This window comes from Schistocerca gregaria, chromosome 11, assembly GCF_023897955.1.
Source record: "Schistocerca gregaria isolate iqSchGreg1 chromosome 11, iqSchGreg1.2, whole genome shotgun sequence".
Classification (NCBI taxonomy): domain Eukaryota; kingdom Metazoa; phylum Arthropoda; class Insecta; order Orthoptera; family Acrididae; genus Schistocerca; species Schistocerca gregaria.
Window position 1 is genome coordinate 70,711,304 of NC_064930.1, and position 14,375 is coordinate 70,725,678.

At 47.1% G+C, this 14,375-nt stretch overlaps 1 protein-coding gene and 1 non-coding gene across 2 annotated transcripts in view; both read right to left on the reverse strand.

Annotated features, from left to right (window-relative positions):
- LOC126295216 (growth factor receptor-bound protein 14-like) overlaps window positions 1–14,375 on the reverse strand; it is an 857,388-nt gene that overhangs the window by 182,768 nt on the left and 660,245 nt on the right. The window lies entirely within an intron of this gene.
- On the reverse strand, window positions 2,019–2,093 carry Trnas-cga (transfer RNA serine (anticodon CGA)). The gene has a single exon. It is a non-coding gene; the product is annotated as a tRNA-Ser (tRNA).

Below are 14,375 nucleotides of genomic sequence, written 5' to 3' on the forward strand. Positions count from 1 at the left end.
CTAAGTGTCCTGCCAATGAAACGCAACCTTTGGCTCGCCTTCCCGACAATATTATCTATGTGGTCCTTCCAACTGAAGTTGTTCGTAATTTTAACACCCAGGTACTTAGTTGAATTGACAGCCTTGAGAATTGTACTATTTATCGAGTAATCGAATTCCAACGGATTTCTTTTGGAACTCATGTGGATCATCTCACACTTTTCGTTATTTAGCGTCAACTGCCACCTGACACACCATACAGCAATCTTTTCTAAATCGCTTTGCAGCTGATGCTGGTCTTCGGATGACCTTACTAGACGGTAAATTACAGCATCATCTGCGAACAGTCTAAGAGAACTGCTCAGATTGTCTCCCAGGTCATTTATATAGATCAGGAACAGTAGCGGTCCCAGGACGCTTCCCTGGGGAACACCTGATATCACTTCAGTTTTACTCGATGATTTGCCGTCTATTACTACGAACTGCGACCTTCCTGACAGGAAATCACGAATCCAGTCGCACAACTGAGACGATACCCCATAGCTCCGCAGCTTGATTAGAACGGCCATTACTTTGTGTGAATAAAGAGCTAGCTGCGTTGCACAAGAGCGATGTTTTCTGAAGCCATGCTGATTACGTGTCAATAGATCGTTCCCTTCGAGGTGATTCATAATGTTTGAATACAGTATATGCTCCAAAACCCTACTGCAAACCGACGTCAATGATATAGGTCTGTAGTTAGATGGATTACTCCTACTACCCTTCTTGAACACTGGTGAGACCTGCGCAATTTTCCAATCTGTAGGTACAGATCTATCGGTGAGCGAGCGGTTGTATATGAGTGCTAAGTAGGGAGCTATAGTATCAGCGTAATCTGAAAGGAACCTAATCGGTATACAATCTGGACCTGAAGACTTGCCCGTATCAAGCGATTTGAGTTGCTTCGCAACCCCTAAGGTATCTACTTCTAAGAAACTCATGCTAGCAGATGTTCGTGTTTCAAATTCGGGAATATTCCATTCGTCTTCCCTGGTGAAGGAATTTCGGAAAACTGCGTTCAATAACTCCGCTTTAGCGGCACAGCCGTCGGTAACAGTACCATCGGCACTGCGCAGCGAAGGTATTGACTGCGTCTTGCCGCGTGTGTACTTTACATACGACCAGAATTTCTTCGGATTTTGTACAAAATTTCGAGACAATGTTTCGTTGTGGAACCTATTAAAGGCATCTCGCATCGAAGTACGTGCCAAATTTCGCGCGTCTGTAAATTTTAGCCCATCTTCAGGATTTCGCGTTCTTCTGAACTTCGCATGAAGCAGGTCGGAGCGCCGTCAGGAGCACACTCGTGAGGCTCGTAGGACAACGGCGCAGCAGTATTCGGTCGAGTAGCTCCTCAATTGGCATCACGAGGCTGAGCGCACCCCCAAAAATGGCGACAGCGCATGGCGGCCTGGATGGTCACCCATACAGGTGCCGACCACGCCCAACAGCGCTTAACTTCGGTGGTATGACGGGAACCGGTGTGTCCACTGCGGCAAGGCCGTTGCCTAATAAGGAAACTGAGCGGACTCACACTTTGATCATTAAGCGAGGAACGATTTCTTAACAGCGTATCCAGATCTTGTCCCTTGTTAACCGACGGAGACATCCATCTCGGCTCCACCGACCGAGCTGTGGTAGCAACAGCTCCACGGCGTCGACGACACCAGCAAGCGGCTGAGAAGGAACTTCACACCGAACACTGGACCAAAATTACTCTCGATTGTTTTGAAGAAGAATTTGGACAATTAGAGAGAATGGTTTGGTCACCCAGATCGCCCGACATGAGTCCTATAGAACATTAATGGGACCTAATCGAGAGGTCAGCTCGTGCACGAAATGTTGCACCGGTAACACGTTCACACTTATGGATGCCTATAGGAGCAGCACGGCTCAATATTTCTCCAGGGGACTTCAAACGACCTCTTGAGTCCAGAATGAGATTTTCACTCTGCAGCGGAGTGTGCGCTGATATCAAACTTCCTGGCAGATTAAAACTCTGTGTCAGACCGAGACTCGAACTCGGGACCTTTGCCTTTCGCGGGCAAGTGCTCTACCAACTGAGCTACCCAACCACGACTCACGCCCCGTCCTCACAGCTTTACTTCTACCAGTACCTCGTCTCCTACCTTCCCAACCTTACAGAAGCTCTACTGCGAACCATGCAGAACTAGCACTCCTGAAAGAAAGTATACTGCGGAGACATGCCTTAGCCACAGTCTGGGGGATGTTTCCTGAATGACATTTTCACTCTGCAGCGGAGGGTGCGCTGATATGAACCTTTATGGCAGATTAAAACTGTGTGCCGGACCGAGACTCGAACTCGGGACCTTTCCCTTTCGCGCGCAAGTGCTCTACCAACTGGACCGGCCGGTGTGGACGAGTGGTTCTAGGCGCTTTAGTCTGGAATCGCGCGACCGCTACTGTCGCATGTTCGAACCCTGCCTCGGGCATGGATGTGTGTGGTGTCCTTAGGTTGGTTAGGTTTAAGTAATTCTAAGTTCTCACGGACTGATGACCGCAGATGTTAAGTCCCGTAGTGCTTAGAGCCATTTGAACCATTTCATTAAAACTGTGTGCCGATACACGCAGGTTCGCAGGAGTGCTTCTGTTAAGTTTGGAAGGTAGGAGACAAGGTACTGGCAGAAGTAAAGCTGTGAGGACGGGGCGTGAGTCGTGCTTGGGTGGCTCAGTTGGCAGAGCACTTTCCCGCGATAGGCAAAGTTCCCGAGTTCGAGTCTCGGTCCGGCACACAGTTTTAATCTGCCAGGAAGTTTCAGACCTCTTGATACCATGCCAAGTCGACTTGCTGCACTACGCTGAGCAAAAAGAAGTCCGACACGATATTAGGAGGTACGTCTTGTTGTTGTTGTTGTTGTTGTTGTTGTTGTGGTGGTGGTCATCAGTCCTGAGACTGGTTTGATGCAACTCTCATTGTACTCTATTCTGTGCAAGCTGCTTCATCTCCCAGTACGTACTGCAACCTACATCCTTCTGAATCTGCTTAGTGTGTTCATCTCTTGGTCTCCCTCTACGATTTTTACCCACCACGCTGCCCTCTAATACTAAATTGGTGATTCCTCGATGCCTCAGAATATGTCCTAACAACCGATCTCTTCTTCTAGTCAAGTTGTGCCACAATCTCCTCCCCAATTCTATTCAATACCTACTCATTAGTTACGTGATCTACCATTCTAATCTTCAGCATTCTTCTGTAGCACCACATTTCGGAAGCTTCTAGTCTCTTCTTGTCCAAACTATTTGTCGTCCACGTTTCACTTCCATACATGGCTACACCCCATACAAATACATTCAGAAATGTCTTCCTGACACTTAAATCTATACTTGATGTTAACAAATTCTTCTTCTTCAGAAACGATTTCCTTGCCATTGCTAGTCTACATTTTATATCCTCTCTACTTCGACCATCATCAGTTATTTTGCTCCGCAAATAGCAAAACTCCTTTACTACTTTAAGTGTCTCATTTCCTAATCTAATTCCCTCACCATCACCCAATTTAATTTCACTACATTCCATTATCCTCGTTTTGCTTTTGTTCATGTTCATCTTATATCCTCCTTTCAATACACTGTTCATTCCGTTCAACTGCTCTTCCAAGTCCTTTGCCGTCTCTGACAGAATTACAATGTCATCGGCGAACCTCAAAGTTTTTATTTCTTCTCCATGGATTTTAATACCGACTCCGAATTTTTCTTTTGTTTTCTTTACTGGTTGCTCAATATACAGATTGAATAACATCGGGGAGAGGCTGCAACCCTGTCTCACTCCTTTCCCAACCACTGCTTCCCTTTCACGCCCCTCGACTCTTATAACTGCCATCTGGTTTCTGTACAAATTGTAAATAGCCTTTCGCTCCCTGTATTTTACCCCTGCCACCTTCAGAATTTGAAAGAGTGTACTCCAGTCATCATTATCAAAAGCTTTCTCTAAGTATACAAATGCTAGAAATGTAGGTTTGCCCGGTACGCCCCAGTTTATGAAAATAAACTCCGCCCGGACAGGCCAGCGTTACCGACCGGCCGCCGTGTCATCCTCAGCCCACAGGCGTCACCGAATGGGGATATGGAGGGTCATGCGGTCAGCTCACCGCTCTCCCTGCCGTATGTCAGTTCACGAGACCAGAGCCGCTACTTCTCAGCCAAGTAGCTCCTCAGTTTGCCTCACAAGGGCCGAGTGCACCCCGCTTGCCGACAGCGCTCGGCAGTCCGGACGGTCACCCATCCGAGTGCTAGCCCAGCCCGACAGCGCTTAACTTCGGTGACCTGACGGGAACCGGTGTTATGACTGCGCCAAGGCCGTTGACAACTTAGTGCACGAATGCAATTAAACCGTCTGGTGTCCAGGCAGTGATCAAGGGAGAAATCGGACGTCGCGTTACTACCGCGCACAGAGAGGTCGAGAGAGGACTTCTTGATGGCCGTCGCTGGCGTAGGCGTGTCCTTGTGGCGTGTCCTTCTGACGCACGGCCAGCGATAGCCCAAGAAAAAGGGAGAACTACATTACGATTTTTTTGTTCGCAGGAGGCGTCCTATATTTAGACTAGAGTGCGATTTTCGCTCTGTTGCTGGCACGTACTCGTACACCCGGCGACCCGTCCAGCTGTGGCAGAAACTGTCTTTACACTCATCATGCCGTCCCGAGCAACCTCCAGCAGAATGTATTACCGTGACTTCTGGCTCACGAGTAAACCTGCCAGCGGTCACTGAAGGAAACTTCACTAGCAAAGATCGCTAAAAAATCATTTCATCGCCGGCCAGAGTGGCCGAGCGGTTCTAGACCCTACAGTCTGGAACCGCGCGACCGCTACGGTCGCAGGATCGAATCCTGCCTCCGGCATGGATGTGTGTGATGTCCTTAGGTTAGTTAGGTTTAGGTAGTTCCAAGTTGTAGGGGACGGATGACCTCAGAAGTTAAGTCCCATAGTGCTCAGAGCCATTTCAACCATTCTGAACTGAAGGCCATGACCGCATGACATCGGCGAACAAGTTTCTGACGCACCTTGACAAATATCCGTGGTGTTTTTCGAATCACATCACAGGCAGCTGCAATTCTGGTAGCTAATTTCATCTTTATGTGCGAAAATTTAATAGGACGTAGAGAATCGTGCACTGAACCATTTGAAGTAGGGAACCTGGGTCGGAGAAGCCAGCTTGAGAAGATAATAGCAATAAAACCACACTACTGTGTACTTTTTATTTACATTAGTTAACTGCAAACACCATCGTTTACAACGATCGTACCATTTGTACTATATGTTACAAAACTTGCTGAAACTGACGGCCAGGCCGGCCGGTGTGACCGTGAGGTTCTAGGCGCTTCAATCTGGAACCGCGTGACCGCTACGGTCGCAGGATCGAATCCTGCCTCCGGCATGGATGTGTGTGATGTCCTTAGGTTAGTTAGGTTTAAGTAGTTCCAAGTTGTAGGGGACGGATGACCTCAGAAGTTAAGTCCCATACTGCTCAGAGCAATTTGAACCATTTGTAAAGTATTTCATCGATTGACCGGATCTTAAGGGGGGATGTTACGGAAAATGTAAATATTTATGTAAAAAATCAGTACAGCCATGTTTATTAATGTACAAATTAAAAATTTTGCATGTGACTCAAAAATGAGATCGGCAGGAAGTGCAAAATGGCTAAGAAGACATGGCTAGAGGACAAAAGTAAGGAGGTAAAGGCGTATATCACTACGGGTAAGACAGATACTGCCAAAAGAAAAATTAAAGACACCTTTGGAGAAAAGAGAACGATTTGTATGAATATCAAGAGCTCAGATGGAAAATCAGTTCTAAGCAAAGAATGGAAAGCAGAAAAGTTGAAGGAGTATATAGACGGTCTGAACAAGGGCGTTGTGCTCGAGGGCAATATTATGGAATTTGAAGAGGACGTACGTCGAGATGAAATGAGAGATATTATACTGCATGAAGATTTTGACAGAGCACTGAAAGAGCTAAGTCGAAACAAGGCCTCCGCGAGTAGACAACATTCCATTGGAAGTACTCATAGCCTTGGGAGACCCAGCCCTGACAAAACTCTACTATCTGGTGAGCAAGATGTATGAGACATGCGAAATACCCTCAGACTTCAAGAAGAATATAATAATTCCAATCCCAAGGAAAGCAGGAGTTGACATGTGTAAAAATTATCGAACTGTCAGTTTAAAAAGTCACGATCGCAAAATACTGACACGAATTCTTTACAGACCACTAGAAAAACTTAGGATGATCAGTTTGGATTCCGTGGAAATGTTGGAACACGCAAGGCAATACTGACTCTGCGACGTATCTTAGAAGATAGGTTAAGGAAAGGCAAACCTACGTTCCTAGCATTTGTGTGAGACACAGTTGTGGCCTATCCCCGATGTTATTCAATCTGTATATTGAGCAAGAAGTAAAGGAAAGAAAAGAAAAAATTTGAAGTAGGAAATAAAGTTCATGGAGAAGAAATTAAAAATTTTAGGTTTGCCAATGACATTGTAATTCTGTCAGAGACAGCGAACGACCTGGAAGAGCAGTTGAACGGAATGGACAGAGTCTTGAGAGGAGGATATAAGATGAACTCAACAAAAGCAGAAGCAGGGTAACAGTGTGTTCACTAATTAAATCTGCTGATGCTGAGAGAATTAGATTAGGAAATGAGAAACTTAAAGTAGTAGATGAGTTTTGCTATTTGGGGGGGGGGGGCAAAATATAACTGATGATGGTCGAAGTAGAGAGGATATAAAATGTAGACTGGCAATGGCAAGGAAAGCGTTTCTGAAGAAGAGAAATTTGTTAACATCGAGTATAGAATGAAGTGTCACGAAGTGCGTTCTGAAATTATTTGTATGGAGTGTAGCCATGTATGGAAGTGAAACTACGACAACAAATAGTTAGAAAAGAAGAGAATAGATGCTTTCAAAAAGTGGCGTTACAGAAGAACGCTGAAGATTTGATGGGTAGATCACGTAACTAATGAGGAGGTGTTGAACAGAATTGAAGAGAAGAGAAATTTGTGGTAGAGCCTGACCGAAAGAAGGGATGCGTTGATAAGACATTTTCTGAGGCATCAAGGGATCACCAATCTAGTATTGGAGGGCAGCGTGGGGGGTAAAAACCGTCGAGGGAGACCAAGAGATGAATACACTAAGCAGATTCTGAAGGATGTAGGTTGCAGTAGGTACTGGGAGATGAAGAAGCTTGCACAGGATAGAGTGGCATGGAGAGATGCATCAAACCAGTGTTCATACTGAAGACCAGAACAGCAGCAACAGTATGACAAACTTACCTAAACTGAAAATGCAATAAAAAGCTGTAAGTGCTATAGTTTAATAGCAAAAAGATAGTAACTGTTCATTCTGCTTTTTCCTAAAACTGTATGTGTTCACCACTTGTCAGGTAATGCCATATTTGAATCAAATCATTCTTGTGGTTTGTAACATCCAGGGCGGGTAGTTCCATTTTCTTGACGTCCCTTATTCTTACACCATTTCTCGAAATAGGAATACAAATTTCATTTAAGCTTCTTCTGGTCTTATGCATATGCTTGTCTAACCGTAGTTGCTGTATTTTGGGCATGTTTAAATTTGCTGGTGTTACAATCTGCTCCTTTCTTGAAATGTAAGCAATCAGATGCTTTCATGCTGCTGACGGTAAATGGCTTGAATTGTCGTGATTGCTGTATTGTGTCCTTTATATCTACTGCAACAATACATTCGGTAACTGAAGATTGTTAACATTCTGTTGCTATAGTGTACGTTAAGGATCAGTAATGAGACCTACCTCTTGTGCTGGACGAGGTTTTGCCGGAATATATTTATTACTGGAACTTGCGTTTCACTCCCTCCATTTTAGTTTTGTCCTCACTGCACCCTTTGTCAGACCAATATCCCTACATTCTGTTTGCTGCATATTCTTAGTTCGAATACAATAAACTTTCTGGAGACAAGCTTATGTCTACGAATCAACATAGTTTTAGGACGCGTCGCTTGTGCGAAACTCACCTTTTCCTTTTCTCGCACGTTGCACTGAGAACTATGGATGAAGGACGACAGGCAGATTCCATATTTCTAGATTTCCGGAAAGCATTCGACACGTCGCCCCATTGCAGACGTTCAACGAAGGTACGAGGATATGGAATAAGTTCCCAGATATGTGAGTGGATGGAAGACTTCTTAGGTAACAGAACCCAGTATGTTGTCCTCGATGGGCGAGTCTTCAACAGAGACAAGGGTATCGGCAGGAGTGCCCCAGGGAAGTGTTACAGGACCGCTGTTGTTCCTATATACACTATGTGATCAAAAGTATCCGGACACTCCCAAATACATTGGTTTTTCATATAAGGTGCATTGTATTTCCACCTACTGCCAGGTACTCCATATCAGCGACCTCAGTAGTCATTAGACATCGTGAGAGAGCAGAATGGGGCGCTCCGCGGAACTCACGCACTTCGAACGTGGTCAGGTGATTGGGAGTCACTCGTGTCATACGTCTGTACGCGAGATTTCAACACTCCTAAACATCCCTAGGTCCACTGTTTCCGATGTGATAGTGAAGTGGAAATGTGAAGGGACACGTACAGCACAAAAGCGTACAGGCCGACCTCGTTTGTTGACTGACAGAGACCTCTGACAGTTGAAGAGGGTCGTAACGTGTAATAGGCAGACATCTATCCAGACCGTCACACAGGAATTCCAAACTGCATCAGGATCCACTGCAAGTACTATGACAGTTAGACGGGTGGGGAGAAAACTTGGGTTTGATGGTCGAGCGGTTGTTCGTAAGGCACACATCACGCCAGTAAATGTCAAACGACGCATCGCGTGGTGTAAGGAGCGTAAACAGTGGACGATTGAACAGTGGAAAAACGTTGTGTGGAGTGACGAATCGCGGTACACAATGTGGCGATCCGATGGCAGAAAAAAAAATTCAAACGTGTGTGAAATCTTATGGAGCTTAACTGGTAAGGTCATTAGTCCGTAACCTCACATACTGGTTAACCGAAATTGTCCTAAGGACAAACACACACACCCATGCCCGAGGTAGGACTCGAACCTCCTCCGGGACCAGCCGCGCAGTCCATGACTGCAGCGGCCCGTGAACGTCATGTGCCAGCAAGTGAATGTGTGTAGTGCCAACAGCAAAATTCAGATGCGGTGGTGTTACGGTTCAAATCGCTCTAACCAGTATGGGACTTAACATCTGAGATCATCAGTCCCCTAGACTTAGAACTACTTAAAGCTAACTAACCAAAGGACAGCACACACATCCATGCCCGCTGCAGGAGTCGAACCTGCGACGGTAGCAGAAGCACGGTTCCGGCCAAAAGCGACTAGAACCGCTCGGCCACAGCGGCCGGCTGGCGTTATGGTGTGCCCGTATTTTTCATGGAGGGGGCTTGCACCCCACAGCACAGGCCTACACTGGTGTTTTAAGCACCTTCTTGCTCCCTACTGCTGAAGACGACTGCATCTTTCAACACGCTCGAGCACCTGTTCATAATGCACGGCCTGTAGCGGAGTGGTTACACAAGTCCTGACCTGAGTCCTACAGAACACCTTTGGGATGTTTGGAACGCCGACTTCGTGCTCGACCGACATCGATACCTCTCCTCAATGCAGCACCCGGTGAAGAATGGGCTGCCATTCCCCAAGAAACCTTCCAGCACCTGACTGAACGTATGCCTGCGAGAGTGGAAGCTGTCATCAAGGCTGAGGGTGGACCATGTAATGGTTCTTTATTTACGTGATCATTACGGCACTCCAGCCCCAGTTCTCGATACCAGTAATATCGTACTACTTTTCTGCGAAGTAACAGACATATTTTTGTGACAATACTCACATTTGGTTTTTATTAATGTATAGCTACTCCGATGTATCGATATATTACAGTGATATGGTTCTTGTGTGTATTCATTTCTGCGACACTGTCATAATCTATGACTTACTTGTTACCGTTTTCGCGCGAATGCTCGCAGAGCAGTCTTTGTTTCACTTTGCAGAAGTTGTTATTTCGCTTTGTAAAAGAACAGTCAAGTCTTGTGTTTGGTTAAAGTGGAAATTAAATATATGAAGACTGATACAAAACTGTTTTCTTGATGATGTGACAATTAAGAAGTATATGTGAATTCACAAGAAGTATAATAAAAATGTGGATCGTGAACACCAAGTCAAAAATTGTTTCTACCATACCATTGTTCTGATCTGGGATTGTTTTTATCATTAAGAATTTCCTGAAAAACGCATTTGTTAGGTCTTCAAATGTTGCTAAAATATAGCTGTCAAAGTGGAATCACCCTAGAATCAACAAGATGAGCCATAACAACTTCGACGAAATGTACGTGGGAATCCATTCAAGACAAGTGCCAAAATTAATGACTTTTTTACAGTGACTTCATTATTTCCATTCTGACGATACCATCCACAGTCAACGACTTTGGCTGGTTCAAATGGCTCTGAGCACTATTGGACTTAACATCTATGGTCATCAGTCCCCTAGAACTTAGAACTACACTACTGGAAATTGAAATAAGAACACCTTGAATTCATTGTCCCAGGAAGGGGAAACTTTATTGACACATTCCTGGGGTCAGATACATCACATGATCACAGTGACAGAACCACAGGCACATAGACTCAGGCAACAGAGCATGCACAATGTCGGCACTAGTACAGTTTCGCAGCAATGCAGGCTGCTATTCTCCCATGGAGACGATCGTAGAGATGCTGGATGTAGTCCTGTGGAACGGCTTGCCATGCCATTTCCACCTGGCGCCTCAGTTGGACCAGCGTTCGTGCTGGACGTGCAGACCGCGTGAGACGACGCTTCATCCAGTCCCAAACATGCTCAATGGGGGACAGATCCGGAGATCTTGCTGGCCAGGGTAGTTGACTTACACATTCTAGAGCACGTTGAGTGGCACGGGATACATGCGGACGTGCATTGTCCTGTTGGAACAGCAAGTTCCCTTGCCGGTCTAGGAATGGTAGAACGATGGGTTCGATGACGGTTTGGATGTACCGTGCACTATTCAGTGTCCCCTCGACGATCACCAGGGGTGTACAGCCAGTGTAGGAGATCGCTCCCCACACCATGATGCCGGGTGTTGGCCCTGTGTGCCTCGGTCGTATGCAGTCCTGATTGTGGCGCTCACCTGCACGGCGCCAAACACGCATACGACCATCATTGGCACCGAGGCAGAAGCGACTCTCATCGCTGAAGACGACACGTCTCCATTCGTCCCTCTATTCACGCCTGTCGCGACACCACTGGAGGCGGGCTGCACGATAATGGGACGTGAGCGGAAGACGGCCTAACGGTGTGCGGGACCGTAGCCCAGCTTCATGGAGACGGTTGCGAATGGTCCTCGCCGATACCCCAGGAGCAACAGTGTCCCTAATTTGCTGGGAAGTGGCGGTTCGGTCCCAGGTCGACGGGCACGTGCACCTTCCGCCGACCACTGGCGACAACATCGATGTACTGTGGAGACCTCACGCCCCACGTGTTGAGCAATTCGGCGGTACGTCCACCCGGCCTCCCGCATGCCCACTATACGCCCTCGCTCAAAGTCCGTCAACTGCACATACGGTTCACGTCCACGCTGTCGCGGCATGCTACCAGTGTTAAAGACTGCGATGGAGCTCCGTATGCCACGGCAAACTGGCTGACACTGACGGCGGCGGTGCACAAATGCTGCGCAGCTAGCGCCATTCGACGGCCAACACCGCGGTTCCTGGTGTGTCCGCTGTGCCGTGCGTGTGATCACTGCTTGTACAGCCCTCTCGCAATGTCCGGAGCAAGTATGGTGGGTCTGACACACCGGTGTCAATGTGTTCTTTTTTCCATTTCCAGGAGTGTACTTAAACCTAACTAACCTAAGGACATCACACAACACCCAGCCATCACGAGGCAGATAAAAACCCTGACCCCGCCGGGAATCGAACCCGGGAACCCGGCCGGGGGAAGCGGGAACGCTACCGCACCACCACGAGCTGCGGACTCAACAACTTTGTTGTTGCCCGACGAAGCGAACATATGCTGCGTGAGCAACATTATTAATCTGGTTTCTAACCGACTTTGCAAGTGGTGGTATTGTCAGAACCGACACCATACTGAATTCCAGCATTACTGATGGAGGGCGCTACGAACTTGAGGGTCATTTACAACCAGGTGTCCGGATACTTTTGATCACGTAGTGTAGTTTGCGAGTAGTAGTCTGAGATGAAGAGTTTGGCACAGTCGAGGAATTGGCGGTGTCCCGCATTAAACCAGTCACAAGAGAGATGACTTAAAAATGAAAGACTTGCACCACGCGTCGGCTCTCGTGTGCTGGACGGGTAGAGTGTGTGTGTGCGTGTGTGTGTATGTGGAAGTTCGTGTGTGTGAAGCTGGGCGGAAGGGAGGAAAGAGAGCTAGCCCCGCGGTTGCAGCAATTAGCGGGCGGCCATAAAACGGCGCTCCTTAATGAAATAATGGAGGCGGCGGGGGCGGCCCATGAAGCCCCGGGGGCAACCGAGGCCAGGCGGCCAGCGTGCAACGCCGTATCTAGGCAACCAGCTGAGTGGCTGCTCTGCTAGTCATAGTCTGCGGTGGACCGCTTTAGCTACCGTGCCACCAGCGAACCCTATTGGTGCGAGCCTTTCAGCTGTACATGGTGATTATACACTACTGGCCATTAAAGTTGCTTCACCAACAGGAAATGCTGATGATATTCAATGGACACATATATTATACTAGTACTGACATGTGATTACATTTCCACGCAATTTGGGTGCATAGATTCTGAGAAATCAGTACCCAGAACAACCACCTCTGGCCGCAATAACGGCCTTGATACGCCTGGGCATTGAGTCAAACAGAGCTTGGATGGCGGGTACAGGTACAGCTGCCCGTGCAGCTTCAACACGATACCACAGTTCATCGAGAGTAGTGACTGGTGTATTGTGACGAGCCAGTTGCTCGGCCACCATTGACCAGACGTTTGCAATTGGTGAGAGATCTGGAGAACGTGCTGGCCAGGGCAGCAGTCGAACATTTTCTTTATCCAGAAAGACCCGTACAGGACCTGCAACATGCGGTCGTGCATTATCCTGCTGAAATGTAGGGTTTCGCAGGGGTCCAATGAAGGGTAGAGCCACGGGTCGTAACACATCTGAGATGTAACGCCCACTGTTCTAAGGGCCGTCAATGCGAACGAGAGGTGACCGAGACGTGTAACCAATGTCACCCCATACCATCACGCCGGGTGATACGCCAGTATGGCGATGACGAATACAAGCTTCCATTGTCCGTTCACCGCGATGTCGCCAAACACGGGTGCTTCCATCATGATGCTGTAAACAGAACCTGGATTCATCCGAAAAAAATGACGTTTTGCGATTCGCGCACCCAGGTTCGTCGTCGAGTAGATATCCTGTCTGTGATGTAGCGTCAAGGGTAACCGCAGCCACGGTCTCCGAGCTGATAGTCCGTGCTGCTGCAAACGTCGTCGAACTGTTCGTGCAGATGGTTGTTGTCTTGCAAACGTCCCCATCTGTTGACTCGGGGATCGTGACGTGGGTGCAACATCCTTTACAGCCGTGCGGATAAGATGCCTGTCATCTCGACTGCTACTGATACGAGGCCGTTGGGATCCAGCACGGCGTATTACTGCTAGCCGTAACTGCCGACCGTCACTGGCTGTGTATTTCGTTGTATTTCGCCACGCCACTCGGGGAGTTACCTCTGTGAAAGGAACACGCACGCGAGTTCGCAACATGGATGCTAATACCATTCTAGGTTTTTTGGTGGACGAGGAAGAAGAAGAAGAAATTACTGCAATGCTTACAAGACCTTGCCCCACAGCACTTTCCAAACGCGGAAAAGTGAAGGAATTTATGCTGACTTAGTAACCGGTCACTTGCCAAACGGTGAAGAGAGGCTCACAAATTTCTTTAGACTTAAACCATCTCAGTTCGATTTTGCTTTGTCTGGCGAGAGAAGATATAGCAGGAACAGCTACGAGTGAAGTGCAAACTCCAATAGAAGCCGACGAAAAAATGGCAGTGGCTTTGCGGTAAGTAGTTGTATAAAAGCATACGTATTCATCAACAATGGTTTGAAATGGATAATTTTGTATCTCTATGAAATAACATAAATTTCTATCAAAATAATAAGTTTATTTGGAAACGACTCAGGGCCTGTACAGTTTGTTCTTTATGTTTACATTATCTTTACACTGTGTTTACGTTATGATTGGTAATTATTGGTTCAAATGGCTCTGAGCTCTACGCAACTTAACATCTGTGGTCATCAGTCGCCTAGAACTTAGAACTACTTCAACCTAACTAACCTAAGGACATCAAACACATCCATGCC